This window comes from Mus musculus, chromosome 12 (genome assembly GCF_000001635.26).
Source record: "Mus musculus strain C57BL/6J chromosome 12, GRCm38.p6 C57BL/6J".
NCBI classification, from domain to species: Eukaryota; Metazoa; Chordata; class Mammalia; order Rodentia; family Muridae; genus Mus; species Mus musculus.
Window position 1 is genome coordinate 44391151 of NC_000078.6, and position 25546 is coordinate 44416696.

The 25546-nt window shown below is 40.2% G+C and overlaps 1 protein-coding gene across 48 annotated transcripts in view, besides 1 other annotated feature; it reads left to right on the forward strand.

The window, feature by feature from the left end:
* Nucleotides 1-25546, forward strand: part of Nrcam (neuronal cell adhesion molecule) — a 276409-nt gene that overhangs the window by 62365 nt on the left and 188498 nt on the right. The window lies entirely within an intron of this gene.
* Nucleotides 11369-14620: an enhancer, noted in NCBI's record as "VISTA enhancer mm16". NCBI's record gives its function as "enhancer in: midbrain (mesencephalon)[10/13] | forebrain[10/13]" and the evidence as "EXISTENCE:transgenic organism evidence [ECO:0001131][PMID:17130149]".

The window sequence follows — 25546 nt, forward strand, 5'->3', positions numbered from 1 at the left end:
ATTACATTAGTTAGTTACTCTGGATTGACCAAATATATTTTACTTTAAAACATGAGACTGTGGTTAACACTTTATAGTTTTAATTTCACGGTTCTTTGTAGTTTTAACCTGGACCTTCTTTCTGTTATCTTCTGTTTTTCTATTCTGGTTCTACCACTACAGTAGAACCCTAAACCACCTATGTTTAATTTCTAGTTTGAAAAGAATACTAGTGCTTTCAGAACTAATAGTTATAAACAGAAAATATTTCTGATTTGCTCAGTTACCCTAAAGTCTGCCGTGGATTTTATGCATAGAAAATGAAACTGTGGACAAGCTCAGTTGCTCTGATTCAGAGTGACGGCATAAGCATGCAAGTAGTAGGTGGTCGTGAAGACAATGAATTATTCTGTGTGGTGTTCGAGGGTTGACCATTCTTGACCAGAGCAGTGGGCTGTGACTCATGGGGTGTGTGTGAAACGTGTTTCAGTCATGCCATGGCTGCCAGTAGGGAAAGGGGTTTCCACTGCGATGTGCAGCGCATGGGGCTATTCCTCCCTGGTTCACCCTCTTCGATTTTTCTGTCTCTTTTTAGTCTGTCTCCTCCCTCTTACTCTTTCTCACGTATACTTCCCAAGTCCCAGACACATTCACGTGATCCCACTTAAACACTGATCCTTTATGGGGTTTGTCTATAGAACTGAGTGGAAACAGGAAAGCAAGCTCTGGGAGGCAGTGGCTTTTGCAGGTTTTCTTGGCAACATTGTATACAGCAGTAGGAACTGGTGTCTTAGTTTAGGGTTTTACTGCTGTGAACAGACACCATGACCAAGGCAAATCTTATAAGGACAACATTTAATTGGGGCTGGCTTACAGGTTCAGAGGTTTAGTCCATTATCATTTAGGCGGGAACATGGCAGCATCTAGGAAGGCATGATGCAGGAGGAGCTGAGAGTTCTACATATTCCTTCATTTGAAGGCTGCTAGCAGAATACTGGCTTCCAGACAGCTAGGATGAGTGTCTTAAAGTCCATACCCATAGTGTCACACATACTCCAACAAGGCCACACCCCCTAATAGTGCCACTCCCTGGGCCAAACATATACAAACCGTCACAACTGGGATGCACAGATGTGGTAACTATTGTAGGCTGAACATAAGATGGCCTGGCACTGTGAACAGGGAAGCTAGCTCTAGCCATTGCTATCTGGCTTGATGGTGGTAGTGTCTTAGCCTCAGGGAAGCACAGAATATGGCAGGACGGGTAACTGCTTTCTGCCTAGATTCTGGGTGAGTGCTGCAAGAACCAATGAATTAAAAACAAAGGAGAGGCAGGCTGATTTCTGAGGTCGAGGCCAGCCTGGTCTACAGAGTGAGTTCCAGGGCAGCCAGGACTTCACAGAGAAACCCTGTCTCAAAAACAACAACAACAAAAAAAACCAAAAGAAGAAGAAGGAGGAGGAGGAGGAAGAGGAGGAGGAGGAGGAAGAGGAGGAGGAGGAGGAGGAGAAGAGGAAGAGGAAGAGGAAGAGGAAGAAGAAGAAGAAGAAGAAGAAGAAGAAGAAGAAGAAGAAGAAGAAGAAGAAGAAGAAGAAGAAGAAGAAGAAGACACAAAAAACAAAAGCCACAGCAACAAAACCAGTGGGTAGGGCTTATGTTAATTTTGGAGTTGGCACTTAAACATATTTAAAGTTGGAAATAAGCTTCATAGGATTTTGAAAGAGAAATGTTTGGAAAACAGAAGTCATGGGTGAGTTGGCAGGGTGACACTTCCGAGTGGGCAGTATTTCAACAGGCTCAAGTAATTTCTAGCACTAAAATTTGCTATCCAGTGCCCTGTGTTGTGTGTAGTTTTATAAAGAAGAAAGGAAATGCTGAGCCACTGACTTTTGGTGCAAACTCAATCCTACCATAGAGGTCATAGACCTCATATCAGCAGTTCCTGCACCATTTTGATGAAGGACAATGGCTCCATCAAATTTCTAATCGGATAACATCCTGCAACATTTGAATTTTTACTCTCCACTGCCTTTTGTTGTTTGGGTACTTTCAAAATTATTCCTCATTCAGGTTTATTATTAACTTTTGAACCTCAGCTATTATGCTAGTGTCTTGCAAGCCAGGCTGAAATGAGAGTGGCAGTGAGAGAATTTGTTTTTCCAGTAGGTGATAGAAGAGCAACGTAGCATAATATGAATTAATGAGTCTTTGCATTTTCCCATCATATAAGCTGGATTCATTATCCCCTTGGCATCTATTTTGGATTCATGCCCTAATGAGCCATTTCTGCTGGCTTATGATTTTCTACCTTTTTAAGAGCTGCTATCCAATGGCTAAAGAGGTAGCAACGAATGATATACACTTTCATCTTAAACTTTGAAACAATTTGGTTGTCTTTATTAAAATGGAAAAATATGGCAAAATTTCTTCTTTATAGTCAACATTATCAATACTATTTGTTTGAGTCAAGAGTCATCTTGAAGCAATTGCATCCTTTAATATGCTTTGGAAAATGAAATCCAGAAGGAAAGATTGAGGATTAAACGATGCTTCATGAAGCAAGGAGACTACATCAGTGGCCATGGCCTCAGTATCTTAACATTATATTGCTCTGGGTATGCATCCCATGTCTGACAATGCAAATGTCCTCACAGGTAACACTTTCATCCACGCATCCTTGCTGGGATGCTGTTCAGCATTGCCTTTGCTCTTCCTAAGCTACTTTCCTGCTAGCTAAGCTACCCCTTTCCTCCAGAGCATGTGTGGAAGCTCATGTTAATCCTCTACGAAGCCTTCTTTGGTTATTCTAATCACGCAGTGTGACCTGTTTCTGCATCTCCCCTATAGAGATGAGCAGCTGTTAATCCATCTTCTACTATACACTGAGTCAGAAAGCATTCTTGAACTCACAGTAACATCTGCCCTCTCAGGTAATATAAGTGCTTGAGCTCAGATGTGTGTTTTCAGTCTGATACATCCAGACAAGATGATAACAGTACTTTGGAAACAAAACTTAGCAACAGGACTGAAAATAAAATTGTCCTGGCCTGGCCTCTCACATCCTGAGTAGTAACACAGTGATCAAAGCGTCTGCTTACTGCCAAAGGACAGGATTAAGGTTTAAGCCTGGTTTCACCTCTCCCTAAGGGCCATTCATCAGAGAGTCTCTATTCCATACAGTCTTTTAAAATAATGCCTTATATTCTTCTAAGATTTAAAAAATTATTGTGTGATATGTATATATGCATATATACACACATACATACATACACAGATGCATATAAGTATTTAAATGATATAGGGGACACACATGGGGAGGTGAGAGCACATCTTTGTAGGGTCAGTTCGTTCTTTCTATCAAATACTATCTAGGGTTCTTTGCCTCTCACTAAACAGTGTGGCATATTGTCTGTGTTCAGTTTCATGACACCCTAGGACGAAGTAGTATCGTAGTTTGCTTCTTATTGTTGTGGTAAAACACCACGACCAAAAACGACTTGGGGGGGGGGGGGGTAAGGGTTTAGTTGGCTTAGACTTCACAGTCTATCAATGGAGGAAGTTAGGGCAGGAACCCAAGTAGGAACCTGGAGGCAGGACCTGAAGTAGGGGCCAAGGAAGAACCCAGCTTACTGGCTCGCTCCTCATGGCTTGCTTCTTATGGCTTGCTTAGCTCACTTTTGTATAGTTCCAGGACCACCTGCCCAGGGATAGCAGTGCCCACAGTGGGCTGAGCCCTCCCAGATTTGCCTATGGGCAACCGAAAGGGGACCTTTTCTACATTGGTGTTCCTGTTCCCAGATAACTCTAGCTTGTGACAAGTCATCAAAATCAAATCAGGATAATTTGTATCTGCTAAATAAGAAAGCTTGGTGGAGATGCCCTCTCCAGCACACACAGCTCTGACAGCACATAGCTCTTATTCTAGTTTCAACAGTCGTGCTTTCTGCAAGTGTGGTTTAAATACCAGCTGCCTGGGTTTCACCCACCCTGATCTTGTTAAAAATTAAGCTTTTCAGCTCCACCTTTGAACTCCTGAATCAGAATATGCATGTTAACAAGAATCTTGGGATTCATGTATACTTGGGAAAACGCTGTACTCTTAAGAGTTGAAGTCTCTGTTCTATATTGAAGAAGGAGTCGTTTTTTACTTCTGTTACTACCTTCAAATCTCACATTTCAAATCCTTTTACCGCAAGAGGTTTCACAGAGATATGGTAGTTGATTTCAACCTTTTAAAAGTCTAAATTTTGTCTAAGTCATTTTTTTAAAGATTAATTTATTTTATATACATTAGTACACTGTCACTGCCTTCAGACACACCAGAAGACAGCCTTAGATTCCATTACAGATGGTTGTGAGCCACTATGTATGTGGCTGCTAGGAATTGATCTCAGGACCTCTGGAAGAACAGTCAGTGCTTTAAATCTGTGAGCCATCTCTCCAGCCTCTAAGTCATTTTTTAAATCTTCCAACTCACAAGGATATGTTTCCACCCCCTCCCAATTTCTGCCCCTCCATCCCAGCTTTTGCACTGCAACAATGTTTTGACTATTAATCAGCCTTTTCTTTCTAAAAAGTTACATCTATTTGCTTGTACATATGTGTGGATTCATGCATGGGAGGTGGTGAGCATATGCTCAGAATTTGTGTGGAGGTCAGAGGACAACTTGCTGGAGTGAGCTATATCCTTCTGCCATGTATGTTCTGGCATCAAATTCAAGTCATCAGGCTTGGCAGCAAGTACCTTTAGTCACCTGTGTATGTGTGTATGGTGTGTGTGTGTGTGTGTGTGTGTGTGTGTGTGTGTGTGTGTGTTGTGGATGCATACATATCATGGCATGAGTATGGAGGTCAGACAACAACTTTCAAGAGTCTGTCCTATGTTTCCTCCTTGTTTTTGAGCAAGGTCTCTGTTTTTGCAGATTCATATGAGAGGCTAGTTAGTCCAGGAGCTTCCGGGCAATTCTCCTCTCTGCCTTCCATTCCCACAGGTGTGCCGAATTACAGATGTGGGTACTACAGCATTCAGCTTTTAACATGGGTTCCAGGAATTGAATACAGGCACCCGGCTTGCAGGATGAGTGATTTCCCTGATGGACCGTCCATCTGCCCTGCCCCTCATCAGCTTTATCTTAAGGCAAAACTAACACTTCCAACACCTTGTCTCAGTAACTGCATCATGATGACGCTTAATTTTCAGAAGTTCAAACATCAGTGAAACCTGGAAGTAAAACTTAAGCACGCTCCTTTAATCCCCGCCCAGAAGGCAAGGGCAGGTGAATCTCTGAGTTTGAGGCCATCCTGATCTACAGACTGAGTTTCAGGATAGCCAGGGCTGCACAGAGAAACCATGTCTCTGGGGGCGGGGGTGGGTTGGGGTGGGGGGCTGGGCTGTACTTCATTATTTGTTTTCTATTTGGTGAGGGAATCTTGCACAAGCTGATCAAGTGCTCTAACTCTGATTTACTTCCTTGGCTCTCGGCGTCATTGAAAAGACATATATTCTAAAGCTCTTGATCTTGATTCTGGTTTAAACTCCCTGTTTATCTTTGGGTAGGAAACCAAGAATGAAGTCCATACTATAGGAGCCAAACAACTGCCCTGGACTGTTAAAGGTGGAAGCTAGTCAAGTCCCTAGCATTCTGGGGCATATGTCTCCAGTGGTCCCTCCAGTCCATCATAGTCAACCTCTGACTTCTTGTTTTCACCCTCAAAGCTCTCCTGCTGCTTCCTCTTCTTTTGCTCATTTTTCACTTTAAAGAGACAAGAAAAGACCCTTTTAAAAAAAAAAGGCTTTGTCTTTATTTCTGGATAGCTGTTTTCATGAATATTCATTGATCATTTCCCTTACAAGCTACTATTTTGTAATTGGTTTCCTTCCTTCCTTCCTTCCTTCCTTCCTTCCTTCCTTCCTTCCTTCCTACCTTCCTTCCCTCCCCCCCCCCCCCTTCTGTTTGTTTTTTGTTTTAGTGACCATTTCTCCATGTAGCTCTGGCAGTCCTGGAACTCACTCTGTAGACCAGGCTAGCCTAGAAGTTAGAGGTCTTCCTGCCTGCTTCTGCCTCCCCAGTGCTGGGATTAAAGGCCTTGAATTAAAGCCTGGGATTAAAGTTCTGATCTGTTCATCAATACTGTGTAGTTAAGGTCCTGAGTCAGGAAAGAGGATTTTCCTAGGTTGTATAACTCTGAGAAGACACAGGTCGTGTGTGTTTGTGTGTGTGTGTGTGTGTGTGTGTGTGTGTGTGTGTAGCCACTATAACTGTGTCTATTTTATAAGCTGTGAGGCAATGCTTGGAGCCAGTGATTTAGTGATTTGATTTAATTCACAAGATACTGAGTAGAGAAGAGTGAGGTGATTCCAGATGTTGGAGTCTGGATTTCACACTGTTCCTCTTCCATTGTCTTATAGAAACTGACAGTGGATGGTTTGGATTCCCTGTAAAGAACTGATGTATTTTTCATTTTGATAGATCACATTCTTAAGAAAAATGGTGCTAACCCTTAAGCCTGGCATTGCTGATATGCTTAAGCCCCAGCACTGACCTCTCTCTGTGGGATGAACTTTCTTTGGTGTGTCCTGGGCTAGATGATGCTACCTATGTCTGCCATATCAGTTCACAGAGTGTTTCCCCACTGCTTTCTAGAAAAGCATCCGTTTCCTCCGCTCTGGAAATCAAAAGCTGCAGCCCTGGATTGCCTTGCAGGTTCAGCACTGCACAATTAGCAGCTCTCCTGTTCCCTTCACAGGCTTCAGGGCACTCCCTTCTGAGGCTCAGCTTGTAAAGGTGCCGCTTAGGCAGCCAATCTCTCCTTATTTAGACCATTTTCTGACTGCTGGATTGAGTTCCCTGTATGTGTCTCCTGACTCATCTTAGTCGTGCTGACAAAGGAGCCTGAGGCAAGGCCAGTGGGAATTAAGTATTTCCCAGCTTGTTGCTGGATACAGAGTACTCTTTTGGAACTCGGTAACACTTATAATTGTCTTTGATCTTTCAGGCAAGATGTAATTAGACTTCCTCTGCAATTTACCAAGTGACTAGTGTATGCTATAAAGATGTTCAAGAGCAGGAGTATTTTTAAATAGTGTTAATTTTCTTCCCTGCGTGCTAAAGTAGTACCTGCTCATTACACACAAGTTGGAAAAAAAATGAAGAAAATATGACAAAAATAAATGCATGCAAAACTAACTTTATTTCTCATTATACCAAAGTGCATGTAGATATAGATGTATATTTATCTTTTTGCAGGTTGTTTGATGATATGGGTCCATTGATATTAATTCTGAGTCTTTTCTTCTTTTTAACTCTTTGTTTTTCAATGAAATATTGTATATGCTCAAGAAGGGTGAGCGTGTGTTTGTATCCGGGAGCATAGACTCTGACCTTGGGCGCACCATCTGCTGCCCTTTGGAACTTTGCAGAAGTTACTTTATGTCTTTGCTGAAAACAAGATAAGACAGCCAACTATTTGTAAAGAATTATTAGAATTAAATGGTAAATTGTTAACTACTATTTTTAAAATAAGTATAATATACATATAAAGTAAAAAGGAGTTTTAAAAACACAGACAACATAGGCAAGGTAACATTTACCTTGCTTGCTCCCTTTAACCTTACAAAACTTTGAACCTAATATTAATATTATATGGATATTTACTTAACCATATATTTATGAGATTTATTCAAGGCGATTTTTTAATTCATAATAACAGTGTTCTATCTTAAGTATATGCTATAACTTGTACCCCTCCGAGTTATTCATCAACTGTGATTATAGAAGATGTGTCCGTAAATGCTCTTGTGCCTCTAGTTGCACACATCGAAAAGCTTATTTGTATTGTTTTAGTTTTAATGGAATTTAATTGCAGGCTATGAGCATGCTCCACTAAATGGCTAGTTTTCAAATTGCTTGTGCCAATGAGCGTGTGCTCAAACCAGTAGTATGTCAGGGATGATATGAAGAGGGGAGAGGATGTCTTGGGGAATTTAACTGTTACTTTGTTATGATTGCATCTTTACTTTCTGGCTGCTTTAATAATGCACTTTCCATTAGAGTTCTTTTCCGTAAGAACTTTTTAGAAGTCCGTAGAATTTTTCTTTTATCTTTTCTTTTAATAATATATTCCTATGTGTTTCTTATTCTACATCCCTACTGGAGTGCACTGTGATTCCAGTGCCAACCTATTTGAATCTTTTGTCAGTTTTAGTAAAATCTCAGCCAATACTCCTCTGAGCATCATCTCCTTTTGGTTTTTGCTCTTCTCAAATTCTTGCAATTCTAACTAGAAATATTTGGATCTTCTTCATTTATTTTCCTCTAATGGCTCTTCTTATATTGTTCTTTGGTGTTATAATGAAAGACCCACAACGTGAGGACTCCCCCACGTTCTGACTCAGGAGAGGCGACACCCCAAAATCACCAACGAGAAACGGTCTTGCTGCAAATTGCAAGAGGATTTTTATTCAAGAGCGCTCTCGGGCCCACGGTCATACACCACGCAGGGGTAGAGGACTGTGGCGCCCCGAGTAGCTGAGTAAGGGGGTATTTAAAGGAAGGAACCATAACTCAAGGAGGTGGGAAGGGCATTGTTGGAAAATACCAAAAATACCAGTTAAGAGTCACAAGGAAGTACAAAGTCACAAGTGTCAGGTTATCTCTCAAGACAGTTTCTAAGAGCCCCTAACAATCTAAGAGCCTTTAGCAATAGCACCTTTGCATAGTGGGTTCCAGTAGTGGTCAGGGTGGGTCAGGGTGACTTTCTTTGAATGAACACTCTTTGAATCCAGGAAGCGGGTGGAGGAAAGAATCTGTTTTATGATTAGCATACCTTGGAGCACTGAGTTTACTACTCTTTCAATAACTTGAGTGATTTCCTCAGCTCTGCTTTGAAAAATAGCAAGTTTTTCTCATTTATTGTCTTTTATCTTTTTTTGTTTTTGTAAAGTTAAACATTTTACTTTCTTTGTTTCCATAAATTCCCTTTGTTATCCTTTGGAGCTGCTTAATCAGAATTATAGTGCCTTTTTATTCGTGACTTAAAATGTTTATATTGTGAGAAAAGATATTGTTGACCATCTTAAAAGCATTTCAAGTCTCCAGTACTGTTGTGTCACATGCATTCCCATCACTGTGCAACCAGTTCCTAGAACTCTTTATTTGCAGAAATGAACCATGTCACCAAGTCCCCTCCTTGTACCTAACACCACACCTTCTACTCTCTGTCATTGTGAATCCCCTTGCTCTGAGTACCCTACATAAGTAGAATCAGGAGCCTTTTTGTTCCTGGCTTGCTATAATTAGCACAATCAAAGCTTTTATTTTAGAATTTTCTTCTTTTTACTATATTTTAGAATTTTCTTCTTTTTGTTAAGCCACACAATATTCCATTGAAAGTTCCACTGTGATATTTTAACTACCATATTCATTTTAATTTAAAGGTGAGAGTTTAGCTTATGTATTTGATGCCAATTAACATCTGAAGTCCCTGGACTTTCAGGTCTTGGGTTCTACTGGTTTTTTCTTCATGCTAGCTTGTTCCCTGAGATGTTTGCAAATATTACTTAAGAGGTTTGAATAGATTGAATTTAATATGTGAGAGTTCTGAAACTTATAGCGAGGAGGATTTTTGCTTGAGAGGCCCTACTAATTTGAGCACAAGTAGTCTTTCAGCTTTGATGACAGTGTGGGGTCCTGCTGCATCTCTGAGAGCATCCTTATCAGCTTCATTCCTCACCCAAGTCAACTTAGCTGGATTCAGCCATTCCCCGCCCCTTTCCTTCTTCTCCAGTCTTTAACAGTCCTGGCATTTTCAATCCCTTCCTCCACTTCCATCCTTCTTCACTCACATTCGTTCTTCTCCTTTATTCATCAGACTGACTTGTCAGGCTATCAGAAATGTTCTTTGCTTTTTGAATTCTCAAATTCTAGTGTATTATGTGTCCAGTGATCTCTCTGTATCTCTGTCCCTCTCTCTCTCCACTCTCCATTCTCTCTGTCTGAGAGAGAGAGAGAGAGAGAGAGAGAGAGAGAGAGAGAGAGAGAGAGAGGAGAGAGAGCGCTGTCCAGAGGTTTTTATCTCATGAACCCAGAGCTCTTAGATTCACTATGCTGACTGTCTGAGGAATGATCCCAGAGGCCCACCCTGGGATCTCCCTGTGTTCTCCTCCTTGCTAGGATTAGCAGGCTTTTTACATGAGAGCTGGGAAGGCTCTGTTGATTCTTATTCATGCTTTCTTGCTTTTTAAATATAATTTCATTTTAATTATGAAGTAATATTCCTAGGACTTTATCTGTGAAGAATGTTAAGTGACTATGACTCCTGTTTGATTAGATATTGTTGGAGAGACATTTCATTCTTCTTTCAACATCAAAGTCAGGAGGAAGATTTTTGCTTTCCCTTAATAGGATGAACTTTGATTTCATCAAGGATGTAGCCTTTGGGCATCTAGTTTGGGACTGTCATTTCTATGCAGACCAATGCATACTTCATCACACACTTCCACCTTCCCAGAGACTAATACCCAACCCCAGAACTCCATTAGCAATAAAACAAAAACAAAAAGAAAAGAAAAGAAAAAAAAACTTTTAAGTTTTGGCTTTTGTTTTGAACTGTCATTTTCCTTTCACTCCAACCCTCTGGCATCTCCTTTTTAACTGCTTAGAGCTCTGCTGCCCTTCATCAGCATGTGTCTTATGCTTGCATTCAGAATGCTTAGGTGTTCAGTCTGCCTTCAGAGTATGGAGTGTGCTTTGCTGGTGGGGAGGGAAGAGGTGAGTAAAATCCTATGGATCCTCAGCAGTGTGGGAGACAGCACTGCTTCATGTTCAGCATGTATGAGAGAGCAGAGCATGCTTGCTGTGTGTGAACTGAAGGGCGTTAGTATTCTCATTTACCAAGGCCTTTCTGGCTTACTGAGTCTCTAGGAATAGTGGTGAGGCCATGATAACACTGTAAACTCTGGGGATTGCTTGACTCTCTGAAATGTTGACTCTGTCTTCTTAATTTGATCTTTCCCATTCTTCACTGGCACTGTGTAGCCCCCCTTTAATAATTTCCCAAAGGAAATGCAGAGTTCTCATTGAAGGTATTCATTGCTGACACTTGCACTGACATCTTTTAATTATTCTTTTCATATGTCTTTTTATTCACAAGACTGTAAACCAGGTTCCCAAGTGTGAAAGTGTTACAGCTGTCTAGGACTCATTCTGCTTGCTAAGTGGCTTTCTTCCCTGGCTGTGAATATCCGGAAGCCTAAATTATGGTTTGAGAATACAATATGCAGATATATTCCATCTATTGTGTTGAAGGTCTGTTTTCAACACCACTGAGAATGCTGGTGAGAAAACACATAAGCTTGTATTTGTGGGACTCTGCAGCTGTCTTACTCTTATAAATTGCTCAACACTGCCTTCTGTATAACTATGGGCTTTTATTAGTGTGTAAGACATAATGCAAGAGGGGCTAAAGGGTGCACACCTGTAATCCCTAAGAATGAATGTGAGATCTTGGCCAGCCTGGGCTACACAGGGTGATCTTGTCTCCAAAAAGGAAGGAAAGAAGGGAGGAAGGAAGGAAGGAAGGAAGGAAGGAAGGAAGGGAGGGAGGGAGGAAGGAAGGAAGAAAGGAAGGAAGGAAGAAAGGGTAAAAATAAGTTTTGATGGCTTCCCAATATTTATCTTCAGTTAGGGCTTTCTTGATACGAAGGTAAAGGAATAGGAGGAGAGGGAATCACTAGCGTAGTTAACGCGTGTGGCTTGGTAGGTTTTAAAGCGATCATCCAATTATTTCCCCTCTCCACAGGGAGCTTCTACTCTCCCTTTTCAAGGACACCCATCCCATACTCATCCTGCACATGGTGAAATCAGCCTTAACCAATTTCAGAGAGCAACATTCCTCTATAAGTCCACCAGGAGAACACAGTGCTCACAGGTTAATTGGGGACATAGTTACAGGACTTGGACATAGGCAGGAGCAAAACACTCGGGGAAGAAGGAAGAAGACAGTGTTGTCCTGCAGTGGTAGCAACCTGGTTAGAGTGACAGTCGTTGAAAGTGTGACACATCTTTTCAGTGTTTCTAGACAATCTGCTGAGATATTTATTTGTTTACTTATGTGTTCACCTCCCACCCGGACTGCAGTCCCCCAGCTGCTCAGATTTTTAAGTCTAGACAGATATTTCCTTGAACAAGTCAGTGTTACATGCTGCTTCTTGCATGCAGCGGTTTAGAGACTTAAAAGCCCTTCCATATTATATCTAAGACTGAAACAACTTCCAGTGGAAATGGTGCTCTGTGCCTAGGTGAGGCATGGTCTTCAGATAACCTAGCACTGACAGACACATGTGCACCTCAGACTGGGACTGCAGGAGGGTTAGAGACAAGGGAGATTCACTATTAAAGCAGGAACAGCCAGCCATCTGCTATGCATTTGCTTATTATCAGCAATCTGAATATTCCCAGGCTTTTCTAGTTATTCCAACTGTATTTTTTTTCTCCTTTTATTTCTTTCCCATAACAACCAAGCTTGTGTGATTTTCTCTACAGATATTTGGATAAGTAATAGTCTTTAACATTACTTGCCTAGCAAAAGCAATAGAAAAACTTGCCTAGAAGGCAGTGGAATATAGAATCTGAACCACCATTTCTGTGGTTAGCTGATTTGTGTACTGTGTACACCAGACAGGAGATCCACAAAGGCCTCAAGACAGGCTGTAGTGTGATTAGCAAGTGTGAAATGTCTGCAGAGAGGGTTGGAACAGCTGCCCCTTTGTTTATTTCTCGCACCTTTTTCGTTAAAGGATGCCCTTAAGCTGGAACAAAGGAAAGTGGTGACTTAATGAGGGTATTCAAAGTAGGATTTAGAGCTGTGGCCTGACAGAATTAAACATGCTAACATTTAACTACAGTAAGCCTTCAGTTGGAGCCATCTCATAGAAGGTTGCCTTCCGTGATTATTCAAAGACACTGTAACAAGCCCTTCTTTAAAAAGCATTCAAATTAGATATTAATTATTTAAGTGGGGATGGGGTGGGGAGAAGGGTGCTTTACATAACCAGCTGTTCACTCTTTCATCTAACACTCAAATGCTGGGCATCTTCAGTGTGCCATGTACTGTGCAGGAGGTTATAGTCACCACCCTTGTGGTACATTAGGAGGTGGTCCATGAAGATGTGTTCTGATAACAAGTTTCTCCTTAGTCACAGTCAAGAACTAGTTTGATCTATCTTGAAAATAAGCTAAACTTACCAAAAAAGAGAGGCTGAGCTATTTGCCCAGGCTTCCTGCCTTTTAGGGTTTTTGTTGTTGTTGTTGTTTGTTTTTGTTTTTAATATTTTTGTGTTATGAAGAATATGTTTAATTTCTAACGTCTATAACACTGTAACCCAAGATTTTCAATAAACATTTTCTATATCTGAATATCTAAAGCTGAAGAGTTTTCACTCTTGATGGCGAGAGATAACAAGACAATATTGTTAAGAGGGCAGCTGAGCAGAAAATCATTTGTATGTCTTAACTCACAGTCACCTTTTAGATTCTCCCTAGTTGCTGGCCACAAGGTTATACCATGCGGCCTTATGCTTTTCCCTGGCAGGGTTCACCACATGATCTCTCTTTGCACAAAGGTTTACTCTGCATTTAAATCCATGTGTATTTGGAGCAAGGAACTTATTTATTCCCTGCATGTGGTATCCCAGAATAAATTCCAATAAATATTCATTGAACTGAATTTTCACTGGTACATGCTTATATTCCCAGACACTTGGAGATCTGAGACAGAAGGATTTTTTGAGCCCGGCAGTTCAAGGCTGATTTGAGAAATGTGGAGAAAACCATCTCTCACACTCACTTGTGCTCACTCCCTTTCATAGCTCATTGTCTTCCTACCCAGCTTAAATAGCTACTCTAAACTGAGCAAATTCAGAAGCAAGTTTTATCTTTTTAAAGATTCTTTTAGGTGCATGAGTATTTTGCTTGCTTTGCACGTATGTGTGTATGTGTGTATATGTATGTATGTATGTATGTATGTATGTATGTATGTATGTATGTATGTATTTATGTGTGCTATGTGATTGTTTGATGCTCAGAACCTATGGAGGCAGGTTGAAGGCATTGGATACTCAGAACTTTGGTCACAGGTAAACTTCCAGATAGATGGTGGGTCCTCTGCCAGAGCAGCAAAACTCTTAGGCACTGAACCATCTCTCCAGTCCCTAGATACGAGCTTTATTAAGAGAGAACTCAATAACTAATTCAGATGCCTCTGTTCTCTCTGACAAGACGACCACCAACTCAGGTAATGCCAGCCTCCTGCTTCAGGTGTCACTGAACTAGACACCTTTTGTTTTACATCTTTTTACAGAATAATTTGGTTACTAGAGTGTCACTCTGTGCCAAACTATTTACAGCAGACAAAGGATGCCTTGCTGGGTTACGCTTACTCTTAGTTACTTCCCACAAAGGTAGGATGCAAACTTTTACTGAATGTCACTGAGGTGTCATTGAGAATATATTTCCTATAAAAGATGACACTGGGCATTTTTTTTTTTTTTTGTAACTTGCCTGACCATTTGCATGTCTTCTTTGAAGAAATGTCCACTGTCCTGTATAGAACTGTTCCAACAATGAGCTTTTGTCCATCTGCATACTCCCAGTGTCTCATCACTGGGATTTTTAACCTATGCTTTGTTTTCGTTTTGTTTTCTTTTGTTTTAGAGTAGCCTTTAAAGTAATAGCTTATGTTAGTAGGGGATTTTCCTTTTTTACTGATATTCTTGGGAAAGCACCAGAGCCCTGCTTTAGTTGAAAATGGTTGTGTGACAGTTTTCTGCTTTTCTGATTTGGGTATTTTGCTTCTCAGTTGTGTTAGGTAGCTCTGTGTCTGCTTTTCACTATCTTTTTATACTTTTCATTATTAGGAAAAATCATCTAAAAATATATTAGGCTCTAGATTGAGGGCTATATCTCAGTGGTCAAGCAGTTGCCTAGCATGTATGAGGTCCTGGGTTCAGTCCCAGCATATTCTCACACAGGATCACACACACATTTGCCAAGAAGAATTGATATCTTACTATATCAAAATGCAAATTAACACATCCTTGGAAGGTGTTTCACAGCTCTGCCATCTCCAAGACATGGGGGTCTCTCTCCGATGCAACCCATGCTTCACCCTTACAGATTCACACAGTGTTTCCATGCTGGGACCCCTCCCCCTCAACACATGCCTGGCCCATAACACCTTTCCTGATGTATCTTTAATGACTCTCAAGCCAGTACCTATACACACCTGATTTTCTTGAATAGCCACTTGGGGCAAACACCACTCCCCTTGAATCACATTGGTAGGTTTGATTTGTTGTTGCTTTTTTGGAACAGGAAATTTCTTAGGTCTTTTCTTTTTGCAAGTCCCAAATGTATCTGGTTGGTGTCTTGCCCTTGGGGCACCCCTTCCCTTACTTCAAAGCCGATGAGGCCTCTCCTTTATCTCTTTCTCTCAGCACAGGTTTTGTTTCCAACATTAAATTTCCTGGTGCTCCTTTTCTCTTCAAAATGAACTTTTTTTTTTTTTTTGTCCCAGTCTTAGTTTGAATTTTACTACTATGAACAGACACTATGACCAAGGCAACTCTTATAAAGATAAGAGTTTAATTGGGGCTGGCTTACAGGTTCAGAGGTTCAGTTTATTATCAAGGCAGATATGGTACAGGAGAAGCTGAGAGTTCTACATCTTCTTCGGAAGGTCCCTAGGAGAAGATTGGCTTCCAGGCAGCTAGGACAAGGGTATTAAAGCCCATACCCACAGTGACACACCTTCTCCAACGTCTTCTAATAATGCCACTCCCTGGGCCAAGCATATACATATTATTACAACCCCACTTGCCTTTTGTCATTGTAGAACCATATAAGAGTGATTATGATAATCACAGAACAGAGCCAATATTGAGCTATCTTGAAATTTTCTCTCCCGAGGAAACTAGCCCATTTTGGATGCTGAGAGAGCAGGGTCTCAGGCAATGGTCAGCACAGCAGTGTCAGTTATGAACAGACCCTAGGAGACTGTTTCAGAGGACAGATTGTTTATTGAAATAGTGGTGCTAGCTTATATAGCTTGAGTCAGGGGTAAGGGGAAGAAAAGAGACAAGGAAGGAAGTACTGTGGTTGAGGCAGGAACATTCTAAACATGTCAGGTATATAGCAGACTGCTGGTTACATGACTTCTAGGAAGCCAGTTCTCTGTTAGTGAAACAGAAATCTAACTGGCTTTATGATGACGTGGCCTTTGTCTTTATGGAGTTGAGTAGGCCCAAATATTATTTGTGTAGGGAGTACCTCCACTCCTGCAGTGCTTTCTGGGAGATGTCTGGGTTATGAGCAACGCAGTACCTCATTTGGCTTGGGAACCTACAAACTTAACCCCAAGAACATATTTAGGATAAGGGCAAAAATTAGCCACATTCTTTGCTGAGTTATGACAGAATGGTTTCTAGCCTAGTTCCTAATACTGTTTTGCTCTGAAACTTCTGAAGGAGACCCTCCACAGCCTACCTAGCTCTTTGCAGGGCTACCTTCCTTGATCCTTCTAAGATGGCCGACTAAGCTCTACTTACAGCAGTCAACTACTTTTCCAGTCCCAAATGATAAAGTCTTCTTTATTCCTTAAAAAAAAAAACAACCAACCAACCAACAAACACATAGACCGGTATGTCACAATAATATTCCACTCCCTGTTACCAGTTTATATATTAGCTACTTTTTTAATGATGTTATAGAACATTGTGATTGAAGCAAGTCACAAAAGAAAGCATATTATTTGGGCTTACGGTTCCAGAGCATTTGAGTCCATGATGGTAGAGCAAGGGCAGAGCAGCAGAGGGCTCACATCTTAAATGTAATCCAGAGTCAGGAGAGCACACTGGAAATGATAAGAGTCTTTTGACTCAAGCTGGTCCCAGTGACATACTTCCTCCAATAAGGACACACCTCCTAATCCTTCCCAATCAGTTCAACCAAATGGCCACCATCTATTCAAGCACATGAGTCTATAGAGGCCATTATCGTTCAAACTACCACACATATTCCATATTTTGTACCAGCAAGTATGGCTGCCATGGTACTTCCCATGTAAACATCCTTAAACATCCCATCGCACAATATTTAGGAAGTTATCCATCACCTCAAATCCAGAGGCATGCTAGTTACTTTTAGCTTTAAACTGTTTTTGTCCTACGTTTTGTGATGCAGAAAGATAAAACAGTTACAAACTAAACAGATCCTTTGCTTGTTTAGCATGGGATTTGCTAGCATAGTACCAAATTCTTAGCAACTGTAAGTTTGGTTACTTTTCCATTGTTTAGCATTAACAAGAGATTAATAAGGATCCTCCTGTCTCCATCTTACTGAAGCATGTGTCATCATACCTGGATTTTAAAGGTAGGTCTTAGGGACCAAGCTCAGGTCCGTGTGCACGTGTGACATGCATTTTTAAAGTGAGCTGTCTGACCAACTTGGAGTACTTGCTTTAAACTTGGCACTTTAACAGTACTAAGTACTAAGCTCTCTTGAATTTGTAACAAATCATCTCCTTCAGGATAGGCCTGGAGACATATATGCTAGTGTCCTTTTAGATGTATGACATCGATACTGCTGCCTGGCTGTCCATGGGACCTTTATTCAATGGATTACATAAGTCAGTTTTAGGAAGGGCAACTTTATTGTCCTTTGTTTATCAGGAAAGAGAGTGGCAACTGCAGGAAGGCCTGACTATAATTCAGAATATCCATCTCCCTTCGTGTGAGACTCCAAAGGATATCCTGCTTGTATCTCAGTACCAGAAACAAAGGGCTGTGGTGAGCAACATCTAATCTGTGCTTTAAAGCTGTGTTTGTGCAGATCAAAACGAGGAAAAAGTCTCTAGAATACTGGGCGAGAGATCAGGACTCGGGGCTAGGGCCTACATAGACCTCCTGCTTCAGATTTTATCCCCATGGGCTCCTGAGACTATTACTTAGGTCATTCAAAGAAAGAGGTGAAAGGGTCAGGTCATAGTCAATTCTCCTCCTGGCTTGGCTTGGGTGTCTTTCTAATTCCAATGTTATAAGAGATACATATGGAGAGAGATAAGAGAGAGGTAGAAGGAAGAAAGAAGGGAAGGAGTAAGAGAGCACCCTAAATTCTTGGCATTTTTAAAGGTTTCAAATTACATTATTCACTAATAATATGGTTCCATCTATATTCTGAAATTTTAAGGGTTTGGACTAACATTCCATACAAAAGGAAGTGAGGGAGAGGCCCAACCCTTTTGACATTCCTCTCCCCTGCTGAATGAACGAAGGAGTAGATTGCTGAGGAACTAAATCCACAGACGTCCATTTTCCCCATGAAAGACCCCAGGGAATGGAGTTCTAGGTCCAGTGCTTCAACACCTGCCAGGTTGACTAGTTCTCATTTATGCTGGAGACAGCCCCCAGGGAGATTTGCTGAGAAGTAACTATAAGCTGGTTTGGATTTTCCTTTTGTTTTTCATCTGAAAACATGTTTGTAAGGGACAGAGAAAGTCATTTTTCTGGTTCTATCTCACTCAAGTCTATCATCTGCAACAGACCTCACCCACTTCTGCCCGTCTCTCTCTCTCTCTCTCTCTCTCTCTCTCTCTCTCTCTCTCTGAGGAATTTCAATTCCATGGGGTAATATCAGTGTGTTTAAAAAAAAAAGCAGCGAATCTTTGGTAGCAGATGCACGATGTACACAAAACCTGGCTGGAGAAATATCATTAGCATGATAGCATGCATATATGAATTCTGTAAGGTGTGAAGACATAGCTCCAAAAGATGTGTTATTTTAAGCCCGGGAGTGTGGGTGTGCTACCATCTTGGCAGAGTTTAAAATTAACCACAGTTTCAAAGCTGTAACTTGTGTATTCAATGTGGGAAGATGTATTGCAGAAATAGAGCAAGTGCTGGAATTTTTACCCTCTGCTTTTGTTGGTACTTTGGAGCACATGATGATGCTGTTATTCTAATGAAGAAAATGTGCACGAATGAGTGACACATTTGGCTATTGGGAAGCATGCTTGTTGCTTGTAAGAGACAACAAGATTACTAATTTATTCTCCTAGAAAGTTTTGATAGCATTCTTATATGTATTCAGTCAATCTCAACAAAATATCCTTCACAACCATGCTAATTGTTTTTTGAAATCGTGAGTTTTTACTGTGGGAGTCTTAATGACAGATGTAATGCCATTTTCTGTTACCTGACCTTCTTAGTCTACTCGAGGTCATCTGTTGCTTATTTTGCAATTCAGTGATTGGTTTTTGAGGGGTTTAGTTGATTATATTGCAATTTAGTATCTGGTTTTATAACATTTCTAAATAACTCATGAGGAATTTATATGTTAAGTTATGTGGAAGTGTGACTTGGAACCAAGTTCCTTACATTTTAGCCACAACTATGTACATTTTGAGAGCACATGAAACCTGTGGTTTCTCTTGCTATTTGTTCTATTTCTCACTAGTTTGGCCTTTGTGGGTTTTTTTTTTTTTCCCTCCTGTTTTGAAGAATCTGTTCAGTACCATGTCTGTTAGATCAGCTGGCCCTTGGCACTGCAATGAATACAAAGTCACTAAAACAGATGGAGAAATTTAATTTTTAAGGAGAAAAGGATTCCATAGCAACATCGGAGTTAAATATACATCTGGTCACATTAACAGGGACCCTGCTGTTACAAACCAAACATGTACACACATACGTGTGATCTGGAGAGGAATATTTAAAGTACTTGGTACTCATCTGTTCCCTCAAAATCTTTTCTCTCTTTGAATGGAGAGTATGTTTAACTTTATTTGAGAGAGAGAGAAAGAGAGAGAGAGAGAGAGAGAGAGAGAGAGAATGTGTACACTTAGCAAGTCAGATAGCTTTTTTGACAAGGTTTAAAGCCTTCATTCTATAAGCTAAGTCACATTTTAAAATATTTGCCCATACCTCTGTGATTAGAAACCATTCTTTCATTTTCAGGCTTAGATTATATGTTCAGCAGTTGTGAGTGGTGCGTGACAGTTTGGTTCCAAATGGCCTAGGCACTGGCAGGAAGCACCAGTGCTAAATATACCTCTGTGGGATCTAGGCAGAGTGTCAAAAACCTGGTGATGATCAAGATAAAAATAATCAACCGATGAGTCCCCTCTCCATGGAAAAGAGGCAGGCTAGGTCAAATTGTATAACAGGGTTAATCCAAAACTCAGAAATTAGAAATGATCCAAAAATCAAAAATTTTATGAGCATAGACACGATACAAGCAGCAAGGAAATCCCACAATGTAAAACTTAATTTCCTGCACAAAATGATTGAAAAGAAAAAAAAAAAAAAAAGAAAAAGAAAAATTCCTTCACCTTAAGCATGCAAAGTGGTATTGCATAGTTGTTTCACTAATTGAAACACTCTTTCGGAGAGGGAGGCTTGTAAGATCAGGAGGCTACTGAAACTTAACAAGGCCTAGAAAGCTCATTAAGGCTTCAAAATTCACAAGACCCTCTGCTCCCCAAGTTTAAAGATGTGTGATGAACAATTCTTCAGGAAAAAAGAGGCTGTCCAGTGCTGCTCTCTGCAAGTTGTTCAGGGAATCCCAGAGAGTGCGTCTTTCATTAGTTGTCCTCAAGGTTGAGGTGGGCTTTGGAGTGGTGCAGGTTCTTTGAGTCTGCATGAGCCTATAAGCAACTCCTCACCCATGCTACTCTATGGAGTTATCTAATCATTGGTTCACTAACCCAGAGTTGGGTAAAATAATTTGACCTGTTATTAATGCACTATCCAGGATGCAAAAATGTCTGTTCCTATCTCCACTGGAAAGGTGATGCAAACCAGTGTGCATGAAACAACAGAGTTTTGTAGTTTGAACTGAATTCAGTTGCTTAGGATAACTCATTATGTGTATGAAATGTTCCAAAAGTCCAAAAACAAATCTAAAATTTGAATTACTGCTGGAATTTCATAGAATGTACACTCAACCTATACAGGAATTAAGGGTCTTCAAGGAACAAGAAGATGCTCAATTGCTACCTTAAGTATGCAGTGTTTGCATCGTTTTGTACAATTGCTTGACATTGACAGACTGGAACTATACAGTTTATGTGGTAACTTACTTTTTCTTTTTAAATAATATTTTATCGATTCTTTAAAAATCCCATACAATATAGTTTTATCTTATGCACAACCTCCTCCAATTCCTCCCAGATACAACTCCTTTCTCCTTTAACCCGACTTCTTGCTCTTGCTCTCTCTCTTCCTCACTCCCTCTCCCTTTCTCTCTCCCTCACGCCCTCTTTCTCCCTTTCCTTCTCCCTCTCCCTCCCTCCTCAGCCCCTCCCCCCCCCAATCGAGGCCAGTTGAATCACTCAAATACTCTTTGGTGAGGTGTTTGGGCAACATATCAGGGCTCACACCCTTAAAGAAAACTAACTCTCCCTTTCCAGAAGCTATCAATTGCCAATGGCTCCAGCCTCAGCTAGAGGTGGGGCTTTGTGCCCAACTATCCTGTCCATGTTGACATTCAGCAGTGGAAATATGTAGCTTCACTCCATTTCTCTCTTTTCAAACTGTTTTGGACATTTGAGTATGTGACAGCTTGTATATGAATAAGCATTTTGATGACCATTCTCCAATGTTCCTCTTAAAACACATAGCCATTCTTTCAGGTGATTCTCCAGTGGGCAAAGGATGCAAATTTCCTTTAGTTAAATAAGAAAGAAAGCTGGAACTGAGAGATAAGACTGTTCAGTAAGAATGTTAAGTATGAAAAATTCCAGTAAATTGCCCAAATCCAACTTCGCGTTGCTTTTGAAGTAGAGTTGTTGTATGACTCTAAAGCTCTTACTAATTGAACGTTGATGCTAGCAGTCAATTAGTTCCTTAGTTCCTGGTTGCTTTAGAAGTGGGTTCATTAGGTATAACATCTAACCATCACTACATATGCCCAGTATCCTATTTTATTAATATTCTATATTTGTTAGATACACATATTACAATGGATGAACCAACAGAGGCAGTATTATGAGCTAAACTTTATCCTTATTCAGATTTTATTATATTTTTGCTCTCTGTCTCTCTCTGTTCTAGGATTATATCATGGTATATTAAATTGTCATGTCTCTTGTCTTTGATCTTTTCTTAGTTTTCTGGCTTGTGATAATTGTCTTGACATTTCCAAGGTATAGAGTTAGATATTTTGTAGAGGATTTCTCTAGTGTGACTTACTGGTTGTTTTGAGTTTACTGGTCTCTTGGCTAGATTAGGGTTAGGGGTTTGGGAGAGAAAGACTCTAGAAGTACAGTGCTATTTTCATCATGTATCAAGAATGCAGACAGAAGCTGGAGAAGATGGCTCAGGGATTCGATATTCTCAGCACTTCAACTAGGTGGCTGGAACTCCAGCTGCAGATGATCTAATGCCTCTAACTGTCCTCAGTGGATATCTTCACTTAGCGCATGCACACACATACACACACACACACACACACACACACACACACACACACAGTTAAAAATAACCTTTTTTTTTTATTAGAAAGAATGTATTCAAATGGCACCATGACCACTTTTTTCAGTTTACCTTCTATTGTGATAAACACCATGAGCAAAAACAACTTAGGAGAGAAGGGGTTAATTTCATATTACACTTCCACATCATAAGCCTTAGCTGAGGGAAGTCAGGGTAGGAACTCAAGACAGGAACCTGAAGCAGAGGCAATGGAAGAATGCTGCTTCCTGGATTGCTCCGACTGGTTTCCTCAGTCTGCTTTCTTATAATTACTGTTGAGTGGTGGTTCTGGCAACTGTGGTTTGGACTCTTCTTTATGATCAGCAAAAAAAATTCCCTAGAGACTCGCCTGTAGTCAATTTGGTGGAGGCAGTTTTTCAACTAGATTTCCTCTTTCCATATAACTCTACAATGACTTTTTCCAGATAGCTGGAGCTTAATCCAAATTGGCAAAAGCAAACTAATCAACATAGAACTGTTAATACAGATCTTAATCACTTGACAAAGAATACATGCGTACAAGCATACACACGCATACTCCTGAGAAGGAGGGAACTGTGTCCCACCTCCTAAAGGATAAGGTGAATACATAAATTGTTTAATTCTGAATCGAATTATACTTGGAATTTTAATCTAATTATACTTCATTCTCACTTCATAAGTTGTTTTAATTTACGTCAATTGGAGTTATATCACTTGGATCCCTGTATACCTTTGGCATATTTTCTTTATGATATTTTGTGGGCTGTTTATTCATTTAGCACCTCCTCACTTTCTGGAACTTGGAGATGCTCTAGGCTCATCTTGTATATTCCCTGCACTAGTCCTGAAATCAGTTATGTTTTCAAGGAACATGTATTTTGTTGGGTATCTGGTCTCCATTCTTGTTTCCTTTATCTAAAAGAACTTAAAAATATATATAAGTGTATAGTAAATATGGATTTATACAACCATTCCATATTCCTGTCTGTAACTGTTATGATTTGAACCATAAATCTCTCCCTTTGAAAGTTCCTATATTTAGAGCTTGCTCCTGAGGGAAGGGTGCTATTGAAAGCTAATGGAAAATTTAGGAAATGGGGTCAGCTTGCAGAAAGTAGGTCATTAGCGACATCCCCTTCAAGGGGATATTGGCACTCTGTCTTGGTCTTTCTCCCTTTGCTTCCTGGCTAACATGAGAAGAGCAGCATTCCTATAATGTAGACTTTTATGATATACTGTCCCACTAGGGGGCTAAAACCAACCAGGCCAAGGGATCATGGATGGTTCATGAGTCAGTCACTTCCTTTAAGTTGATTTTTCAAGAATTTTATTGCAGTAATGGCAAGCTAACATAGTAGCTGCTACGGCATTAGGTTTAATGTGAATTCATATTAAAGTCTTCAATTCTAATCCATTAGCATGTGGATTACTCCAGTTTCTTCCCCATTCTTTTTGTTTGTTTGTTGGTTGGTTGGTTGGTTGGTTGGTTGGTTTTTTTTTTTTTTTTTTTTTCGAGACAGGGTTTCTCTGTATAGCCCTGGCTGTACTGGAACTCACTCTGTAGACCAGGCTGACCTCAAACTCAGAAATCCACCTGCCTCTGCCTCCCAAGTGCTGGGATTAAAGTCGTGTGCCACCACACCCCAGCACTTCTTCCCCATTCTTATCTGTAAGTATTTAATCACTAGTGGGAAGCTTAACTCCCACTGTCCACCAAACATTTTCTTAACTGTCCAATTCTGTAAGATTGGTAGGGAAGAATCAGCACTTGTTCTATTTTTGTTTCTTATTCTATGACAAAAAAAAAAAAACAATCTGGAAGTTAATAGGGTTTATTGGTTTGCAGCTCTAAATTACTTGGTTGAATCCATCATTTGGCGAAGCAAGGCAGGGATTCAAGTAGCTAGTTACATCATATTACAGTCCAACGGGAAGAAAAAAATACTAGTTTGCTCTCAAATAACTAGGGAATGGTATCACTCAGAATAGGCTGGGTTTTCATAAATCAATTGATAATTTTCTAAATCCCCTACAGACATATCCACAGGCCAACCTGGATAATTCTTAATACCCACTTCCCTGGCAATTCTGGGTTGTATCAGGCTGAAAATTACAACTAACCAGCATGATAGTATTAGCCTACATGTATGTGGTATGTTGAAATACTGGCATACTGTTTCAGTTGAGTTGGTTGTACTAATTTAATTCATTTCTGGTGTTGAATCAGGACAGCACCTGTTTCTTCTCCCACATCAGTGAGATTGCGTCAAAGTCTGAAATACAAGTAGACCTTTTTTTTTTCTCTATATTTTTTCATTTTGAAAATGTCACATTATATAGATTTAGATATCCTCTTCCATCTGGTTTCTTTAATTTAGCAATATGCATTTAAGACATAGTTGCCTCTAAGGATTTAAAAGTTCAAGGCTAGTCTGAGACACTGAGTGAGACCCTGTCTTAAAAGAGAAAAACACAAAACAAAGCAAACAAACAACATACAAGAAAAAGAAGAGAATATTAATGTTTTTTCATGACTCGATAGCTCCATTTAAAAAAAAAATCCGTTGAATAATATCCCATCATGAATGTGCCATGATTTGTTCCATTTCCCTAGTGCCACTCTATGAACATTTGTGTCCTAAATGACTCAGACTCAAATTCTAACCCCAGGATTATGGTATTGAGAGGAGGTACCATTGAGAAGCCATGAAAATAGAGCCATCGGGAATGAGATGTGTCAGAATCCAGAATATCCCTCACCTCTTTGTTCACAGTAAACTACTAAAAAGACGACTGGATGTGAGTAGGAAGGCCGCTTCTTATCAGATACCATACAAACCATCACTTTGAAATGGGATTGTCTAAACACAGTCTCTAGGACTGTGTTTTTTCACCACCCAGTATATTTTATTTTGTTATAGCATCTACAATGGGTTAAGACATTGTGATGGCTATTTATTTATTTATTTATTTATTAGATATTTTCTTTATATACATTTCAAATGCTATCCAGAAATTTCCCTATACCACTCCTCCACCCCCCGCCCTGTTCCCCTCCCC